The sequence below is a fragment of the Myotis lucifugus genome, unplaced genomic scaffold, assembly GCF_000147115.1.
Source record: "Myotis lucifugus unplaced genomic scaffold, Myoluc2.0 scaffold_386, whole genome shotgun sequence".
NCBI classification, from domain to species: domain Eukaryota; kingdom Metazoa; phylum Chordata; class Mammalia; order Chiroptera; family Vespertilionidae; genus Myotis; species Myotis lucifugus.
The window spans coordinates 848,262-867,702 of record NW_005871434.1 but is presented as its reverse complement, the minus strand read 5'-3'; the positions used below and the strand labels follow the sequence as shown (position 1 = coordinate 867,702).

The 19,441-nt window shown below is 46.6% G+C and overlaps 1 pseudogene; it reads right to left on the bottom strand.

The window, feature by feature from the left end:
• Positions 1-10,250: 10,250 nt before the first annotated feature.
• Positions 10,251-11,064, bottom strand: LOC102434965 (annotated as a pseudogene).
• Positions 11,065-19,441: the final 8,377 nt, after the last annotated feature.

Sequence of the window (19,441 nt, the reverse complement as noted above, 5' to 3'; positions counted from 1 at the left end):
ATCAGAGAGACCAAGAGTCTGGCAATGGGCACCAGGGGTGCAGAGCCAGCAGGAGGCCACAATGAAGACCTTACTAGTAAGTGCTGCTTGGGAAAGGGTATATAAGAAGGGCAGGCAGTGTGTGGCCTGGTCTCAGGCACTGCTGTCCTGCTTGGGATATGGCTTTGGCCGACCAACAGATGAATGAGGCCCTGCCTTCATAGCATTTCCGTCCAGTCTGAAAGCAGATGCCCTCTGACCCAGCTAAATCGTCAACATTAGAAAGCCCTGGAGTGCCTGGTGTGGGGAAAAGAATCCTGGTGGCTCTGCTATGGGATGGGATGGAGACAGGCATAGCTCTCAGGAGAACAAAGGGATACTGCCAGTCAGATTGAGTGTGGCAAGTGTTCCTGCAATGCTGCCCTGGGTGATACTTGTCCTGACTTGTTTGGGAATCTTCTGTGGGGGTGTCTGTGCCACCTGGAGCTCTGCAACAGTGAGAAGTGGTGAATCCAGTGCTGTGGCTGGACCTTCACTCAGGGTCAAGTGGGAAAGTCAGAAACAGGAGATTATTCCATATGGAGTGTCAATAAGAGACCACCCAGCAGTGAGCTCCCCATATCACAAGGTCAAAGTGCAAAGTCATGGGATGCTGGCCAGAGTGGGCGGGATACCAGGGGACGGAGAGAGCAATAAAAGTAGGCAGGGGCCTGTGAATCCTCATGGGATGAAGGTCACAGACTGAGGAATCTGAACATAACACCCTCCATTTGAAAGCCCAAACATGGCAAACAAACAAGCAAGTAGCTGTAGATCTCATGATTGCTACTACTCAAAAGAAAGCCATGCAGAGAAAGGACTTATGAGGTGACACTGAGGTCAGCAGATGGTCAAGGAGAGAAGAGTGTCAAGAAGCAGAGTTGGAGAGTTTAACATTGAAGCCCAGGAGAATGCAAAGGGCTGGAGCCAAGTATGCGTGCATGTGGAGTTGGAAGCAGGTCTGTGGGTGGCCAGGTTAGGCAGGCATAGGAGCCACCAAAGCTGTGTGGACTCAGGCTTGGTGGTGGCAGGCACTGAGGGCCCCTCTGTTTGGACCCTCCATGAGTCAAGCAGCTGGTGGCCGGCTCCCCTCATCTTGTGCACACCACTGATTCTCCAAACTCAAGTCCAAGTTGGAATTGTTATTTAATCCTATATGACTCCATAAACAGGGTATAGGCTCCATCGCAAACACTGTTTATGCCTTTGGGTCTCAGGACTCCCTTTTGTCAAATTAGGGCAGTGGTTCTCAATCTTCTTAATGTTGCGACACTTTAATACAGTTCCTCATGTTGTGGTGACCCCCAATTTCATTGTTACAAATTGAACATAATTAAAGCATAGTGATTAATCACAAAAACAATATGTAATTATTATGTGTTTTCCAATGGTCTTAGGCGACCCCTGTGAAAGGGTCGTTCAACCCCCAAAGGGGTTGTGACCCACAAGTTGAGAACCGCTGCATTAGGGCCAGGGCTCAGGCTGGAGTTCAGTATCCAGGAGGTGGCTGCGTTGTATGACTCTGCTCCTTGGAGCTGAGGATGCCTCTCTTGATTTGGTCCCTACCTTCCTGCTTTCCCAGAGCCATCCTCCTGCCTGCTGCTTTGGGGTTTTTGGGTTCAAGGTCATTTGGGAGTTACACAGCTTCTGATAGCTTCTATTCACAGCAGTGGAATAACACATCCTGGATGCTTTCATTTGTGCCATCACACTTGGGACCAACCCCAGCCTATGCATTAATGTACCTGTTTTACAGATGAGAGAGCTGAGACTCAAAGGGCACTTGGGAAGGTCACCGAAGCCAGGGGGCAATGGTCAGACTGGGTGTGGGGCTCCTGCTGGCTCCCTCATTGAGGGCTTGTCAGTCCAAGGCTCCAGGTGAGGGCCTGGTAGGAAGGCTGCCAGCATCCTAGAGTATTAATGAAGCTGTGATGGAATACAAGGAGCTCAGAGCCTCTAAAATTTAGAGTCTAAATGCTGGGAGCCAGCAAACTCAATAAACATGATGGTAATTGCAGACCTGGTGGAGTATCCTGTTCCTTCGTGTATTTTTTTCCCATTACAATTGAAACAACTTTATTCCTTCTTGCAGGGATGGGGCTGGCCTCTCCTGGCCTTACGCAGCTGAGCAGACCCCAGGGAAATTCTGACTCACTTGGGCTTCTGGGAAGTGTAGTGCTGTCACATCTTCAGAAGCTGTTCCTGACTCCTGAGGTGACCTCAGGTGGGACCCTGTCTAAGTTCTGGTCTGGGTCTGGCTCTCTAATCCTGAAGCTTCTACCAGGGCCAGCTGTGGTCTCCACCTCCACCCTCGGGCACCCAGAGAGAATGTCCAGCCTATTTTGTCAATGTAAACTGCACCACCACCCTGGCTAGGTGACCTGGACCCAGGTAGCTTCCATCTGGGCCTGTCCTGAGGCTGCTGGACCTGCCTGCTCTGTTGCTCTGTTCCTCTTTTTCTCTCTGTCCCAGCTCCTTTAGTTTGAGAAGAAGGCAACACCCCAACCCAGAAGAGAGGAGAGAGGCAGAGGGGCAGGCCTAGTCCAGTCCACACTGTGCAGAGCAATCTCAGGCCAGGTTTCCCCTCCAGAATGTGGGAGAGGATGTGGGGCATGAGCTCTCACTTCTGCCTGGCCCAGGTCAGTGGGGCTTTCATGGCAACAACAAGCATCTCCCCTCCCACTTAGCCTCAGTGCCATCTTTGAGGTCCTGGTCCTTAGGCTCCCTGGGGAAAGAAGACTTGTGCTCAGTGTCAGACATAGAAGGCCCCTGAGTTTGGGGGATAATAGGAAGGGGACATCCACCCAGCCTGGTTGGCTATGGCTCTGCCACCTGGAGCCTGTAAGGACCACACCACTCTTCTGAGTCAGCCAGCTCTTGTTACTGTAGGCAGCCATCAGTCAGAGCACAGTCCTGACTGACCACTTCAGAGTGGTGGGCCGTGTGAGGGTTGCACATAGGATGTGGGTGCATCAGGATCCAGGGTTGCCCCATGGACTCCAACCAGTTCCCCCATATGTATGGGCTCATGTCCACTGTCGGGATGCAAGCTGAGGGCTGTGGCATCTCCAGGCTTCCTGGTGGCAGGTCCTGCAGTACCCCCTTCCCACTACCATAGACAGTCAGGGAATGTCAGGGAGTCTCACCCACTGGCCAAGATGGTGCAGGGGAAAGTTCTTACACCCAGGACACCAAAAACTATAAAGATGAATGGCCCAGGCCAAAGCACGCCAAAACCCAGAAAGATGAATGGACAAGGCCCAAGCGGGCTGAAAGTTAGCAAGATAACTGGATAGAAAAAAAAAAAGCCCTCCTCTCCCTATCCCTATAAAAACCATGGGCTAGAGCAGGAAGAGGGGCTGGTCTTTGAGATGGGAGTCCACCATTCTCTCAGGTCATGGCACCTGAATAAAACCTCTTTCCTTTTGTACCAGCACTTGGAGTTTGGCTTTCATTGAGGCAGGAAGCAAATGTGTGTTTTCAGTTACAGTTTTTGGTGACCCAGATGGGACAGTGTGGATCTTGGTAAGTCCCAGAGGGCCCAAGCTGGGATCCCAGCTTCTTGTGGCAGGCTGACCCCAGAGTGAGAGTGTGGGGATTTCCCAGCAGTTGCCAAGAGCTTTTCTCAGAGAATTTCCCCGCATTCCTTCTCAAGGCGTCAGCCACCTGAAACTCTTGGCTGGTAAATGGAAGCATGTTTCTAGGTGTCAGCTGCCAGAAATGCTTGGCTGGTGAAAAGAAACAAGTTTTTGGAGAATATACAGACCTCAAGACTGGGTAAGTCAAACCAACATGCACACTGAGGGTCCTCTATCCCTGCTGCTTGGGCTTTGTGCCACTGACAGCTTCTGGCAAAGTTTTGATGAGCCAGCCATGTGAAATTAATGACTGGGACACTGCTAACTTCTGAAAATTGCTGCAGCTGAGAGATCATGGACAGCTGATGGCAAAGTTTTGATTAGCCAGCCATCTCTCCCTGCCATTAGGGCTTTGTGCCACTTGGGCATTGTGCCACTTGGGTCCAGTTAAGACCATTTGTGGTATAGGTTAGTAGTCTATTCTAGGCTATCCCTGCTACTTGGGTTTTGTGCCACTTGGACTTCATGCCATTTAGGTCCAGCCAAGACCACTTGCAGTTTGCAGGAGGTAAGATGCTAGGACTTACTTGTGAGCGCTTGTTTGGACTAATGAAATTATGGATCCAAATTTTATTCATATGTTAACACTTTATCTGCTTTGTTTCTGTGGTTATGGTTTTAGGTTTGTACTTTTGTGCCATCAGGGGTTACTCAGTTTTAACTCCCGAAGGGAGCCCACTGGGCTGAAATTTTAGCAGGTTGGTCTATGTATAGTTATGCTCCAATGACTAAGAGAGAATTGGTTTTCTATTGTAACACTGCTTGGTGTACGTATGCTTTAAACTACTGGAGAAAATGGCCTCTAAATTGTTCCCTGAATTACTACACCATCATGCAATGGGAATTGTTTTGCCAATGGTCAGGGAAATGGGATGAAATCCCCTGTGTCCTGAAGTTTATATCTTTACACAATAAGGATTCAGCAAAGAAAGGGGACAACCTAAGATCAAAGCAGAAATAAATGACATGGAGACCAAAACAAACAAACAAACAAATAAATTTTAAAAAAACAATACAAAAGATCAATGAAACCAAGAGCTGGTTCTTTGAAAGGATAAACAAGATCGATGAATCTCTAGCCAGGCTCACCAAGAAGCAAAGAGAGAGGACCCAAATAAACAAAATCAGAAATAAAAGAGGCAAAATAACAACAGACCCCACAGAAACACAAAGGATTGTTAAAAAATACTATGAACAACTCTATTCCAACAAACTAGACAACCTAGAGGAAATGGACATATTCCTAGAAAAATACAACATTCCAAAACTCAATCAGGAAGAATCTAAAAATCGCAATAGGCCAATAACTATGAGGGAAATTGAAGCAGTCATCAAAAAGCTCCCAGCAAACAAAAGCCCGGGGGCAGACAGCTTCGCAGGGGAGTTTTACTACACATTCAAAAAACTAAAACTTGTCCTCCTCAGACTATTCCAAAAAATTTAAGAGGAAGGAACACTTCCAAGCTGATTCTATGAAGCCAGCATTACCCTAATACCAAAACCAGATAAAACAACACGAAGAAAGAGTTATAGGCCAATATCCCTCATGAACATACATGCCAAAATCCTCAACACAAGTCAAGCAATTCCAATCCAGCAGTACATCAGAAAGATCATACACCATGACCAAGTAGGATTTATCCCGGGGATGCAAGGATGGTACAATATCTGAAAATCAATAAACGTGATACATCACATAAAAAAATTGAGAGATAAAATCACATGGTCATATCAATTGATGCAGAAAAAGCATTAGACAAAATTTTTAACTCCCTTTCTTGATAAAAACTCTCAGCAAGGTGAAAATAGAAGGATCATACCTCAACATAATAAAAGTCTTATATGACAAACCCACAGCAAACATTATACTCAATGGGCAAAAACTAAAAACATTTCCCTAAGCACAGGAATAAGATAGGGATGCCCACTCTCACCACTCCTGTTTGACATAGTACTGGAAGTACTAGCCATTGCGATCAGACAAGAAGAAGAAATAAAAGGCATCCAAATTGGAATAGAAGAAGCAAAGCTGTCATTATTCACAGATGACATGATACTGTACATAGAAAACCCTAAAGACTCCATCAAAAAATTATTAGCCTTAATAAATGAATTTGGCAATGTAGCAGGATACAAAATTAAAGCCAATAAATCTATGGCATTTCTATACACCAATAATAAACTTACAGAAAGAGAGACTAGAAAAGCAATCCCATTTACCATTGCACAAAAAAAAATTAAGATACCTAGGAATATACTTAACTAAGGAGGTAAAAGACCTATACACAGAAAACTACAAGAAACTGAAAAAAGAGATAGAGGAAGACATAAACAGATGGAAGAACATACCGTGTTCATGGATTGGTAGAATCAACATCCTCAAAATGTCCATACTACCCAAAGCAATCTATAGATTCAATGTACTCCCCATTAAAATACCAACAGTATATTTCACAGACCTAGAACGAACACTCCAAAAATTCATCTGGAATTAAATAAGACCCTGAATAGCCACAGCAATCCTGAGAAAGAAGAACAAAGTAGGTGGGACCTTAATACCAGATATCAAGTTGTATTACAAAGCCAATGTTCTCAAAACAGTGGTACTGGCACAAAAACAGCATATAGATCAATGGAATAGAATAGAGAACCCAGAAATTGACCCAAACTACTATGCTCAATTAATATTTGACAAAGGAGGCATGAACATACAATGGAGTCAAGACAGCCTCTTCAATAAATGGTGTTGGGAAAATTGGACAGATACATGCAAAAAAATGAAACTAGACCACCAACTTACACCATACACAAAAATAAACTCAAAATGGATAAAGGACTTAAACGTAAGATGGGAAACCATAAAAATACTAGAGTAATCCACAGGCAGCAAAATCTCAGACATATGCCAAAGCAATTTCTTCACTGATACTGCTCCTAGGGCAATGGAAACTAAAGAGAAAATAAACAAATTGGACTACATCAAAATAAAAAGCTTTTGCACAGCAAAAGAAACCATCAACAAAACAATAAGAAAGCCCATTGCATGGGAGAACATATTTGCCAATGTTATCACCGATAAGGGTTTAATCTCTAATATTTACAGGGAACTCATACAACTCAACAAAAGGAAGATAAACAACCCTATCAAAAAATGGGCAACAGGCCGAAATAGATACTTTCATACTTTTGAAAGAAGACAGAATAAAGGCCAAGAGACATATGAAAACATGCTCAAAGTCACTAATTATCCAATAGATGCAAATCAAAACAACAATGTGGTATCATCTCACACCTGTCAGAATGGCTATCATCAACAAATCAACAAACGACAAGTGTTGGCAAGGATGCGGAGAAAAAGTAACCCTCGTGCACTGCTAGTGGGAATGCAGACTGGTGCAGCCACTGTGGAGAACAGTATGGAGTTTCCTCAAAAAACTAAAAATGGAACTCCCATTTGACCCAGTGATCCCACTTCTAGGAATATATCCCAAGAAACTAGAAACACCAGTCAGAAAGGATATATGCACCCCTATGTTCATAGCAGCACAATTCACAATAGCTAAGATTTGGAAACAACCTAAGTGCCCATCAGTAGATGAGTGGATTAAAAAACGGTGGTACATCTACACAATGGAATACTATGCTGCTGTAAAAAAGAAGGAGTTCTTACCATTTGCAACAGCATGGATGGAACTGGAGAGCATTATGCTAAGTGAAATAAGGCAGTCAGAGAAAGATAAATATCACATGATCTCACTCATTTATGGAATATAATGAACAACATAAACTGATGAACAAAAACAAATCCACAGACTGAGAAACATCGATCAGACTGTCAAACCCCAGAGGGAAGGTAGGGGAGGGTGGGGGTAAGGGGAAGAGATCAACCAAATGACTTATATGCATGAATATAGCCCTAACCAATAGACACAGACAACAGGGGGGTCATGGCATGAGTGGGGCAATGGGGGTAATGTGGGGGATAAGGACACATATTTAATAACCTAGTCAATAAAGAAATTAAAATAAAAAAATAAAAAAATAAAACTTGAACCCAGGTGACCCAGAATTAGCAGCAGGAATATTTTCCCCGTAATTACTCTTGCTGATATATACCCCTGACATAGGGACCAGAGAGATGATAGCCCCACCCGTGTATGATGAGGAATAGTCTTCCCATTGAAGTCCCAGCAGGACACCCAATTTGGCCAAAGAGCAGCATCCGTATTCAGATCAGGATACTTTCCTTTGAAGCAATAACCTATAGGCAGAATAAGCCAGGGAGGCCAGCCCACTGGCCACTACGGGCCCATACTTCATTTTTCACTTCAGATGTACTGAATTGGAAGAATTCTAACCCCTCATATAGGGAGGATCCTCAGAAAATTACAGATCTTATTACCTCCATTGTTGCTATTCACTATACAAACTGCACAGGTGTGCAGGCTTTCTTTAACATCCTGCTAAAAGCAGATGAAAAGTAGCTAGTTATAAACAAGGCCAGTGTTTCTAAGTAGTTAGAACATCAATCCCTGTACTGAAGGGTAGTGAGTTTGATTCCTGGTCAAGTGCATGTACCTGGGTTGCAGGTTTGATCCACGGTCCCAGTTGGGGTGCATGCAGGAGATAAACAATTGATGTGTCTCTCTCACATCAATGTTTCTCTCTCTCTCTCTCTCTCTCTCTCTCTCTCTCTCTCTCTCTCTCTCTCTCTCCCTCTCTCTCCTCTTCTCTCTTCTCCTCTTCCTCTCCTTCTCCCCCTCCCTCTCCCTATCCCTTCCACTCTCTCTGAAAATCAATGGAAAAATATCCTTGGGTGAGGATTAACAAAAATAAATAAGGCTAATTAGAGGCTCATCAATGGGAACCCCAATTGGGGCAGTTTCCTTGATGGAGCCCAACTGGGACTCAAATAACAGGGACTGAGCCATCCTAGAACTTTACAAAAGGTGCATATTGAAAGGGCTTAAGAAAGAGGTGGCTAAACAAAAGAGCCTAAATATGATACAGGCCATTCAACAGACACCAAACAAAGATCCTTCTGAATTTTTTAAAAGGATCTATCAAGCATATTGGAAGTTCAATGATGCTAATCCACAGGCAGCAGAAAATGTCTGGATGGTAAAAATGACTTTTATTAGTCTAAGTGCTCTGGATATCAGAAGGAAGCTCCAATGTTTAATCAGAGCATTGGGAATAAATCCCTCCCAGAGCCTTGACCAGGAAACAAGGAAATTAAAACATGCCATTTTCTTAGAAATAGTGCAAGGAAACCAGGAGAGGCGGGAACCAAATGGAAAAGGAAAAGACCCACTAGGCATCAATTAATGCACCTATTGCAAAGAGGAAGGCCATTGGAGAAAGAACTTTCCAGAACTCAAAAACAAAAAGAAAAAGAAAAAGGATAGAAACACTCACTGAGAAATGTTAGAAAGGAATGAAGAATCCAATGACAAACAAGGAGGCCCAGGGGATCCCCTAGACACATTCTGCCTATTACTATTTTCCCATAGAAGCCCCAGCTATTATTGACAGTGAGGAACAAGATATGGGAACTACATACTCAGTGCTAAATACAAATCTAACCAGGAAAAGTTATCTTTCAAATAAACTAGATCACATGACAAAAAGATGGCTTCCATGCCTCCAGGCAATAACAACTACCTGTGACATCTTACAGGAAGCAGAGAAATTCACTCTCTGGGGCAACGTACTGTGGTATTTGTACTACACCAGGTCCTAACCCTGGAACAGAAAGGAGGGTATTAGCTAACAGCAGGGCACATGGGAAAACATCAGGCCATTTTATTAGACAACCCAAATGTTACTTACAAATTACCACTACCTTAAACCCAGCCACCCTACTCCCAGACTCAGAGGGAAGCTCAGACCTTCAACATGATTGCTTAGAAATCACTGGCAAAGTTTTATTCCAGCAGATCAGATCTATTGGCCTAGCCTCCAACAGAACCTGGCTGGGAATTATATAGAAACTAGAGGCCCGGTGCACAAAAATTTGTGCACTCGGGTGGGTACCTCAGCCCGGCCTGTGCCCTCTCGCAATCTGGGGCCCCTTGGAGGCCCCTTCCCCTGTCTGCTGGCACCAGTTTTCCTCCAGCGCCTGGAACCCAGGCCTTCGCTCTTCCCCGGGAGGGGCCCGCGCGGTGGGCGAGGGGCTTAGCTCTTTTAAAAATACTTCTGAATGTTTGGTAAATAACCCTGTAGGAATCTACTTTCTGAAACATGCTGGTTGTTAAGGGCTGATTTGGGTAATCAACAAAATGTATGTTAAAATTCCCCAGAACCTCAGAATGTACCTGTATATGGAGATAAGATCTTTAAAGAGGGGATTACATTAAATTGAGGCAGTTCCAGTGGGACCCTTAGCCCATCTCACTGAAGTCCTTATAAGAAAAGGAATGTTGGGGTCCAGCCCCAGCAGGTCCAGGGGTTCCCAAAGGTGTGGACGGAGTCGGCGAAGAAGGAATGACACAGAGGCAGCGTTCAGGTGATCATCATAGCCAGGTTCTCTTTTTATTGTCCTGTTACATCTATATTTATACTATTTGATCATATAAGCATGCCTCTATAAGCTTTTTTTTGCCGAGGAGAGCATGGGGTCCGTTTATTGGGGGGTCAGTCAAAGGGGGAGCTGGTTAGGGTGGGGTAGGGCAGCAGCTTGTCTGGCCCCCGAGAAACCCAACTTGAGTCCAGAGCCTCAACCGCTTTGAAGCCAAAGTCTTCCTCCACCTTTATCTGCAGGGGGGCCAGCTCCGGAGTCAGCGGGACTCCCACCTGGTGCCCTTCCTTGTGGCGCTCGCTGCGCTCGCTGCCTCTTCCACCCGCTGGGGTCCGGGCTGCCTGCTTCTGTGGGCGCTGGCGTCCTCCTGGGCGGGGACAGCCCCTCTTTCTCTGGAGGCTCGTTCTCAGCATTGCCTGGGGTGGGGGCATCTGTGCCCTGGCTGCCCTCGTCCTCCAGTAAGATGGTGAACTGGCTGGCCCAGTAGTCGTCGCTGTAGGAGTCCAGCACCCTCATGAGGAACCTCCGCTCCTGCTGGAGTCTCCGTGTTATCCTCTGTACCTGATGGAGCCTGTTAAGGACCCGCTCATTCACCTGCTCGATCTCCCTGCAGCACCGACCCAGCGCCTGGTACTTCCTGTGATTGAGTTCCGGTTGGCACCGCCGCCGCTGGCCTTGGGCTGCCTCTGCCTCTTCGTCTTGCTCCTGGAGGCTGGAGCTGCCCAGACCCCCAGACACAAACTCAACTTCGGTCTCAAGCTCACTCTCCAGGATGTGACCACTGAACAGCAGAGGCAGCACCAGCTCCGAGCCGGGAGGTGCTGAGAACTCCTCAAAGCCCACGGCTGCCATGGACCCCTCTCTCTGCTCCAGCTCCATTTCTCCCTGGCTCCCAGAGCAGAACTTCCAACCTTGCAAACCTCTTCAAGTGCAAAATGACAGGCCCCATCCGATTTCATGGCCAGGCACCCAGGCCCCTGCGTCTAAGCCTCCTGGGAGTTGTAGTTCTCTATTTCCCGCTCGCCTCCCTCGCCCCACCCCCACCCCGAGTCCTGGCTGAAAGGCCCCGCTTGCTGGTCTAATGCCTCCACCAGGCATCTGAGTCACCTCCGTCTTTATTCCTGTCCCAACACTGCGCCATCTGACCACGGAGACTCTCCTCTTGGGAGGCCCCTGGGTCTCCTTCTGGGTCTCCTTCTGGGGCTGGGGCTGTGCCCCCGCCTGGGCACCAGATCGCGTGCCCCACCGCCCCGACCCCTGGGTCTCCTTTTGGGGCCTGGCTGCATCGCCCCGGGGGACCGATCACATCCCCAGGCAGCCACGCAGTCCAACCTCTGGCCTTGCCTCTGGGTGTTCTCTGATCACTGGTGATCAGTGATCTGAGAAGCCAGGCAGGGCAGGGAAGAGGCGGATGTCTGCCTCTTCCCTGCCCCACCGGCTTCTCCGATTACTGGCCCAGGGCCGGCAAAGGCGGCCCAGTTCTCCGATCACAGAAGCTGGCAAAGGCGCCCGGCTTCTCCGATCACAAAGGAGGCCCGGTTCTCCGGCTCTTGGCTGCCACCTGGGTTCCGTCAGCGGCAGGCGGCTTCTTCCATCCTTCCCCTTTCGCCTCCCATCATTGTGCCTATGTATGCAAATTAACCGCCATCTTTGTTGGCGGTTAACCACCATGTTTCTTGGCAGTTAATTTGCATATCGCCCTGATTAGCCAATGGGAAGCATAGCGGAGGTACGATTAATTACCCTTTTTGTCTTTTATTAGATTAGATGGGAGCAGCTTCATGAAGAATGATCAACAATAAGCTGGGTATGTGGTGGTCACCATAGAAGCCCAAGGTAATAGAAGTCCAAGCCCTTGCCATAGGAATCTTGGCACAAAAGGCTGAACTGATAGCCCTCACTAGAGCCTTAGAATTATCCCAGGGAAATAATGTTGACATCTACACTGACTCTAAATATGCCTTCATGGCATTCCATGCCCCTGGGGCAATATGGAAGGAAAGAAAGCTCTTAAAATCTGGGAATAAGGACATTAAATATGTAAAAGAGATTTTAAAATTGCTAGAGGCAGTTAATCTACCAAACCATATTGCTTAAAGCACTGCCCAGGACACTAGAAGGACAATTCCCAAACAAGCCAGGGAAACCAAACTGCTGACAAAGCAGCAAGACAAGCCTCCCATGGGTGACCACTTCTTGGGACTTTAATTCCCCACCTGGACTGGTCAGAATTTAAACCACATTACTCAGAATGTGATGAGCAATGGGCCCATGAGTGGGGATTCACTAACTCTAATTCTATGTGGAAGATCTACACTCATGGTATGATCTTACTCCCTGAAGCTCTAGTATATCCCATCCTCAAACACCTACATGAAGGAACCCATTATGGAAGGGATGCTTTAATGGACCACATTAGACCACATTTGAAGAATTCTCATTTACAAAAGGCCATTCAGAAGATTATCTAATCCTGTCAGATATGTACTAAAAATATTCCTAAAACAGAATGTGCTCCAACAGGAAAAGAAATACAATATAAAGGGATATGCTCACTTGAGGACTAGCAAGTTAACTGACCTTACACAGATGTTTAAAACCATAAGAGTTCCTTCGTTTTTACAGCAGCGTAGTATTCCATTGTGTAGATGTACCACGTTTTTAATCCACTCATCTGCTGGTGGGCACTTAGACTGTGTCCAAATCTTAGCTATTATAAATTGTGCTGCTATGAACATAAACAGATCCAGAGACAGAGAAGCATCGATCAGATGCTCAAACCTCAGAGGGAAGGTAGGGGAGGATGGGGGTAAGAGGAAGAGATCAACCAAAGGACTTTATGCATGCATATAAGCATAACCAATGGACACAGACACCAGTGGGGTGAGGGCATGAACGAGGGGCAGGCAATGGGAGGGGATAGGACACATATGTAATACCTTAATCAAAAATAAATAAATAAATAAATTAAATAAATAAACAAACAAACAAATAAATAAATAAATAGTAACTAAAAAAAAGACACCATAGGAAACTTTAAATTTTTGTTAGTTTTTGCAGACACTTTTTCTGGATGGGTAGAGGCATACCCCACTAAAACAGAGAAGGCAACTGAGGTATTAAACTTCTACTCAAAGAAATAATCCCTAGGACAGAAACTACAGATTCAGTGGAAACTAGATGCATCCTGGAGACCCCAATCAATGAGGAAGACTGAGAAAATGAAGCATTCAATAAAAAATCCATTGGCAAAAATATGCCAGGAAATATTTGAAATGGGACCATACACCCCCTATTGCCTTGCTTCAGATTAGGGTAGTGCCCCCAAAAGGGCTTTAAATTAAGCCCTTTTGAAATAGTTTGTGGGAGATCCTTCAAAGTTTCAGTTTTAGAAACACCCCTTTTAGAATTAGAATATGAATAAAAAATCAAACACTATACAACATTTAGGGCAAATGCTAACAACTTAGCACAAGTTTGCTCATTGTAGGTCCATCTACCTGTCTGACGAGCCCTGATACCCGTTCCAGCCAGAAGACCAATTCGTAACAACCAGGAAGACTCAAGGTCCTGAACAGCAGTTAGCCAAGCAATGGACTGGCCCCTATGACATCCTACTGATAACACACTCTTTTGTAAAGCTCACAGGAAGCACCACACACAGATAAAGTGGGTATTGCCTGAGGAGGATTCAGATCTTGCTGCTGCTGTTTATACTGCAAGGGAAAGCAGGACCTGCACTCTTGAAAAATATTTAAAATTCCTCTTTCAGAAAGGTACAGCGCCTCCCACAGCAAAGTGACTTTTTACTTATTTTTTATCATTTTTTGGCAATTGCTATACTTTATATCCATGCTTGGACTGATAACGCCTTTGTCCAAATTTCCCAGATAGTGGCTTCCTGGTTAAACTTATCCTGCTGTTGTGTATGCCACCCAAAGCCCTGCTCAGGATTAGATCATGGGGATCTTTTAGTCTCCCCAGTTTCTGATTTCACTACAATGCCCCCTGAACTACTAGGCATATCTCTCACTAAACACTTGATCGTTTGTCTGCACAATAGGTCTTACTTTGGAAGCCCATAGACAACACCATCTCTTGAAATATGAAGCAATCTATCAGCTTTGTTCAGCAGTGTCATCTTCTAAACACCGTGTATACCACCTTCCAAAGACAGCAATACTTCTTCCCTCCATTCTTGACCCCTTCTTCCTTTAGTAGATATCAAGAATCTCTGGACTCGGGGATAGGTAAGACTATACTCTTTGACAACAAAAAGAAACTACAGAAGATGAGACCTCCATCCTGGATTACAAGGGTCCAGAGTTTTAAAGAGGAGAATGGTTACCATATACAGCCATAAATTGGAGCTCATGTCTGCAGAGGGATGAGCCATGCAGGGGCTGCGCAGAGGATGCAGGTACACCAGGATCCAGGGATGCCCTTCAGACTCCAATTGACTTCCCTGGATGTGTGAATGCCATGTCCAGATCAGGAGGTGTTCTGAGGATTGCAGCCTCTCTAGGCTTCCTGATGGCAGGTCCTACTGCAGACAGTCAGAGAGCACCGAAAAAGCTTCCCATTGGCCATGATGGATCAGGGGGAGGTTCTTACACCCAGAATGACAAAAGCTAGAAAGATTAATGGACAGGGCTGGAATGGGCCAAAAGCTAGCAAAATAATTGGATAGATTAAAAAAGCCCTCTCCTCCTATTCCTATAAGATTCTCAGATTTGAGCAGGAAGGGGTGATGGTCTTTGAGATGGGAGTCCATCATTCTCCCAGGTCATGGCACCTGAATAAAATCTCTTTCCTTTTGCACCAGAACCTGTCTCAGGAGTTTGGCTTTCATTGAGACAGGCAGCCAACCCTGCGTTTTTGGTTACATGCCTGCTGGAATGTTGTAAACCTGATGACCCACCAGACCTCTTTCAATGGGCTATTTGGAGTAGTCAGTCTTCTTGTAAGTCACAGGGTCCACTCAGTTGAAGCAAATGAAGGAAAGTGAATGAAGGCAACCATGGAGGTGTGTGTGGGGGGGGGGGCGGGGCCTAGGGAGCTGCAACATATGGAGCCATGCACGACCATTACAGGTTGGCAGGGCCAAGAGAGGAAGCAGAGTTGGCTGGGCAACTTTGTTGTTGTTGTTGTTGGTGGTGGTGGTGGTGTTAATCCTCACCAAGGATATTTTTCCATTGATTTTTAGAGAGTCAAAGGGAGCAGAGAAGAGAGAGAGAGAGAGAGAGAGAGAGAGAGAGAGAGAACATGGATGTGAGAGAAACACATTGATTGTTTGCCTCCCCCTCATGTGCCCAGCCGGGGGTCTGGGGATCGAGTCTGCAACCCAGGTGCCCTTGACTGAGAATCAAACTTGCAACCCTTTGGTGCACAGGCTGACATTCTAACCACTGAGAAACACCAGCCAGGGCTGACTGGGAAAATTTTAATAACATGTACTTCCATCAAGTTTCACAAATGGTTTTGCAGGGGTTTAGAAGCAGCACATGTGTGTGTGTGTGTGTGTGTGTGTGTGTGTGTGTGTGTGTGTGTGTGTATACAACAGTGTGTTTCCCTGGGACAGTCTTTTCAGGCCCCCACTTCTTCCACCAGTGGCCTAGCCTTGAATAAAGGGACCCCCACCCCAGCCATCCTTAGTGTTGGATTGAGGGGCCCAACTGGGGTCATTGATTCCTCCATACTTTCTCTGGGATCTTGCACCTCGTAGTTCATCCATAAATCTCTGTGGAGTAAATGCTTTAATGAATAAGTACATTAATAATTGCAGCAAAGAAGGAAAAGTATTTGTTGATATGAAAGTCTTCTATATTTCTAATTCTTTCTTCTTTTCCTTTATGTAACAGAGAAGATCCTGCCCCGTTCATCACCAGCTGGTCTAGTAAACATCTAGAGACTATAAGATTTTATTTTAATTGCCTGAGCCTCAGGATTGTGGAAGCAAGATAGTGGGGGAAAGGCTCTGAAATGAGACTGGAAAGAAATGGCTCTTGGAGAAAAAGTCACTTGGAAGCGAGTTGTCTAGTTACTTCGATTGTCTGAGCAGTTTAGAGTTTTTGACCCAGACCCAGGAAAGATTGAAACCAATTTAAAGGAACAGATGGGCGGAGCGTAAGCCACCCGCCTGATGGGAAGGCAGGTTTGAGTCAGTCAATTAAACACATTTCTCCTTAATAAATGTGGCAAAACTGCATGAAAATATGTCTTATTTTCTAAGTTCCATGAATCAAAGGCTGGCAAGAGGCTGGAGAGGCAGGAGCTGTTTGCTCTGTGACGACATGCACAGCTCCTGACTCCAGCTCCGGGTCTAACTCACAGAAGGCACATGGCCTGCTTTCTAGAACACGATGCTGACCAGCTGGAGAGCAAGGGCAAGCTGTGGGTGCTATCTGCATACTAGCAGAAGGGAAGGGTGCTGGCAGCAGCTGAGGTGTGGCCGTCAGCAGACATGGAACCAGTTCAGCACTGTGGCACCCACCAGGGTGAGGACTTGTAGAGCCTGCCCTGAGCTCAGGACTTACCCTACAAATGAGCCTGAAGGCCCAACTTTCCCAGAGCAGACTGAGGTGGGTGCAGAGGGTCCCAGCAAGAAGGCTGAAGCTGGGCAGCTTCTCCTGTGGCCTCCTAGTGGGTGCTCTAGGCCTGACACCAGGGTGGAGGGGCCATGCCTGGTGGTAGCCTGCTCAGCCAACACTTGAGGGAGTGGGGGAACAAGACCATTCAGCTTTCCTGGGTTCAGTAGCAGGGCCCAACCCATGACTTGGCTCTTGGACAGTTCTGGTGCCTCATCCAAAAAGTCTGGCATGTTCTGGAAGTGCACATCCCTGGGGATGTCACTGCCCAGTGGAGGGCAGGAGCAGTATGTCCTGGGGCTCTCCATGGGACCCCATCCTTCCTGCTGTGAGCACTTCCTGGAGAAACCCTTGGGCCTCCCGTAAGGACTCTGTTTGGTCCTACAGCTCTAGGAGGGAGGGCTGGCTGGACCTCTGTCCACATAGCCCTGGGATGGGTGCTGGATGCCCTGGGAGTCAGGCTGGGAGCAGGGTGACAGGTGGGGCTGAAGAAGCAGGACAGAGAGAATGCTGCTGTGTGGGAGAAGCCAGTGGCATGGTGTCCTGTCCTGCTCAACGCCCACCCCTGCAGGTGGCATTTCTCTTGGCTCAGCTGGAAGAGTGCCTGCTAGGCTGTATTAAAAACTAGGATCCAGCCCTGCTGGTGTGGCTCAGTTGGTTGGAAGGTCTCAGGTTCAATTCTTGGTCAGGGCACATAACCAGGTTGCGGGTTCAAACTCTGGTTGGGGTGAGTACTGGGGGCAACTAATTGATGTTTGTTAGTTTGTTTTTTCTCTCTCTCCCTCTCACTTCCTCTTTCTTTAAAATCATTAAAAGCGTATTTTCAGGTGAGGATTAAAAAAATTACTAGGATCCACCATAAATGCTATTTCCCTGTTGTACCCCACAGTATGTGCATTTATGGCCAAGTACTTCCTGGGTTGAGCTGCACAGGTTCATTGAAGGAGACCACATCTGTCCTGGTGTGTCTAATGAGATGTGAAGACCTCTCAGGGTCAGAGAATTAGCAGAGATGGTGCCTTCAAATTTTCAGTGGAGATTTTTCTGCCTAATTTTTGAGTCTATGGGCCAAGACATTTCATGGCAAGGGACTAGCACATTAGGTTTCATCTTTTGCAAACCTAAATTGAGTGTTGGGGACAAAATTCTCCCATGGAGGAGGTGCCAGTCCTTCTCCCCAAATTTTTGTTGGGAAAAGGCTGATGAGGTGGGTGAGATAGGGGCCAGGCTGTGGTGCTCAGTCATTGGGTCTATAGAACTTGAGTGGGGACATGGACAGTGGCTACCAGGAGTCCAGACGAAGCCTATCTGGCCAGATTAGGACTCTGAATAGAAGGATGTGAGGCCATGTAAGTTCATTCTCAGAGACCCATTCCTAGCAGGCTTAAGAAGGAAAGTGAGTCAGGAACAGCTGGGCCAAGGGCTCCCACACTGTTAGCAAGGGTTGGTCCTCCAGTCCTATCTACATCTTCTTCCACAGGGACATGATCCCCAAGCAGGACCTCTGGAGCTCTGCCTCCTCTAGCTTACTCACCCCAGTGGGTAGACAAGGCTTGTTGCCTAGAACTTCCCAGGAAATGTCCCACCAATAAGATTAATCTCCTAACTGGGACCACTGGTCATGCTCATCCTGAGCTGGGGGATGGGGTCAATCACACTGGTGACACTCCTATGGAAGTCAAGGGCCATGGGTACTAGTAGATCCAACGCAAAGTCATCCTTGAGCAGAGACACTCAAAGCCTCCAGAACATCTGGTGCCCACTTCCAAAAGCTCACTGCAGGTCAGGCCTCCAGGGGTCCATAGGGCAACCAGGTATGCAGGGAGAGGGTGCCCTTTCTGGAAGACAGGCAGCCACTTTCTAAATGCTGGTGGCTCCCACCCCCCAGGACAATGTCAGCATGGTCAGGTGTCTATGGATTGAGTGGACTGAAGGCCATGTACTTTCCTGTAGGTATGTGTGACAAGTGATGGAAGGTCTGAAACTCACAGACACATATGTGCTCTCATTTCTCAGCTCACAGACCCTCCAAATAGTTTCTTTGTCTTGGCATTCTTTCTTCTTTTGAGATCCCTGACACAGCATCCTGCCATGTTTCTTTCTACTCTTATTGACTGCTTTTTCTCAGACTCTCTTTCTGCCTCATCCTCCTTTATACAAGCCTTAAACTGGACCTCACTCCTTCTCTTTTTCCTTCTCACTTTAAACCATCCCCAGGCAAAGCTGTCCAGCATGGCTGTGAGACCATCTGTAAGCTGATAACCCTCAACTCTCTCTTGAGCTTTGGACTTGCCCACTTGACATCTCAGCAGATTCCAAACTTAAACTTGCTTTTCCCTCTCTCACTGCTTCTCCTCCTGTCTCCCTGAGGTAAGCAAATCCACTAGTTGCTCCCTCTAGAAACCTGGCACAGGCCCACACCAGCCACTTCTGTGACCTGCATGGGGATTACCACCTGGGGGCTCAATGCTGTAGTGTTCCCAGACTTTGCATAGGCATAGCTCAAAGCATATTTGCCCTGGGATAGAGCTAGCCAGGGTCATAACTCCTGGCTCTTATTATCTGTACCAGATAATAACCTCCAATAGGCACCAAGAAGAGGGATTCTGAGTGCATAGAGCTGAGACAGGAGAAAGGAATCCAAAGGATTTGGGTCTCCTTGGTACCCAAGCAAGGAG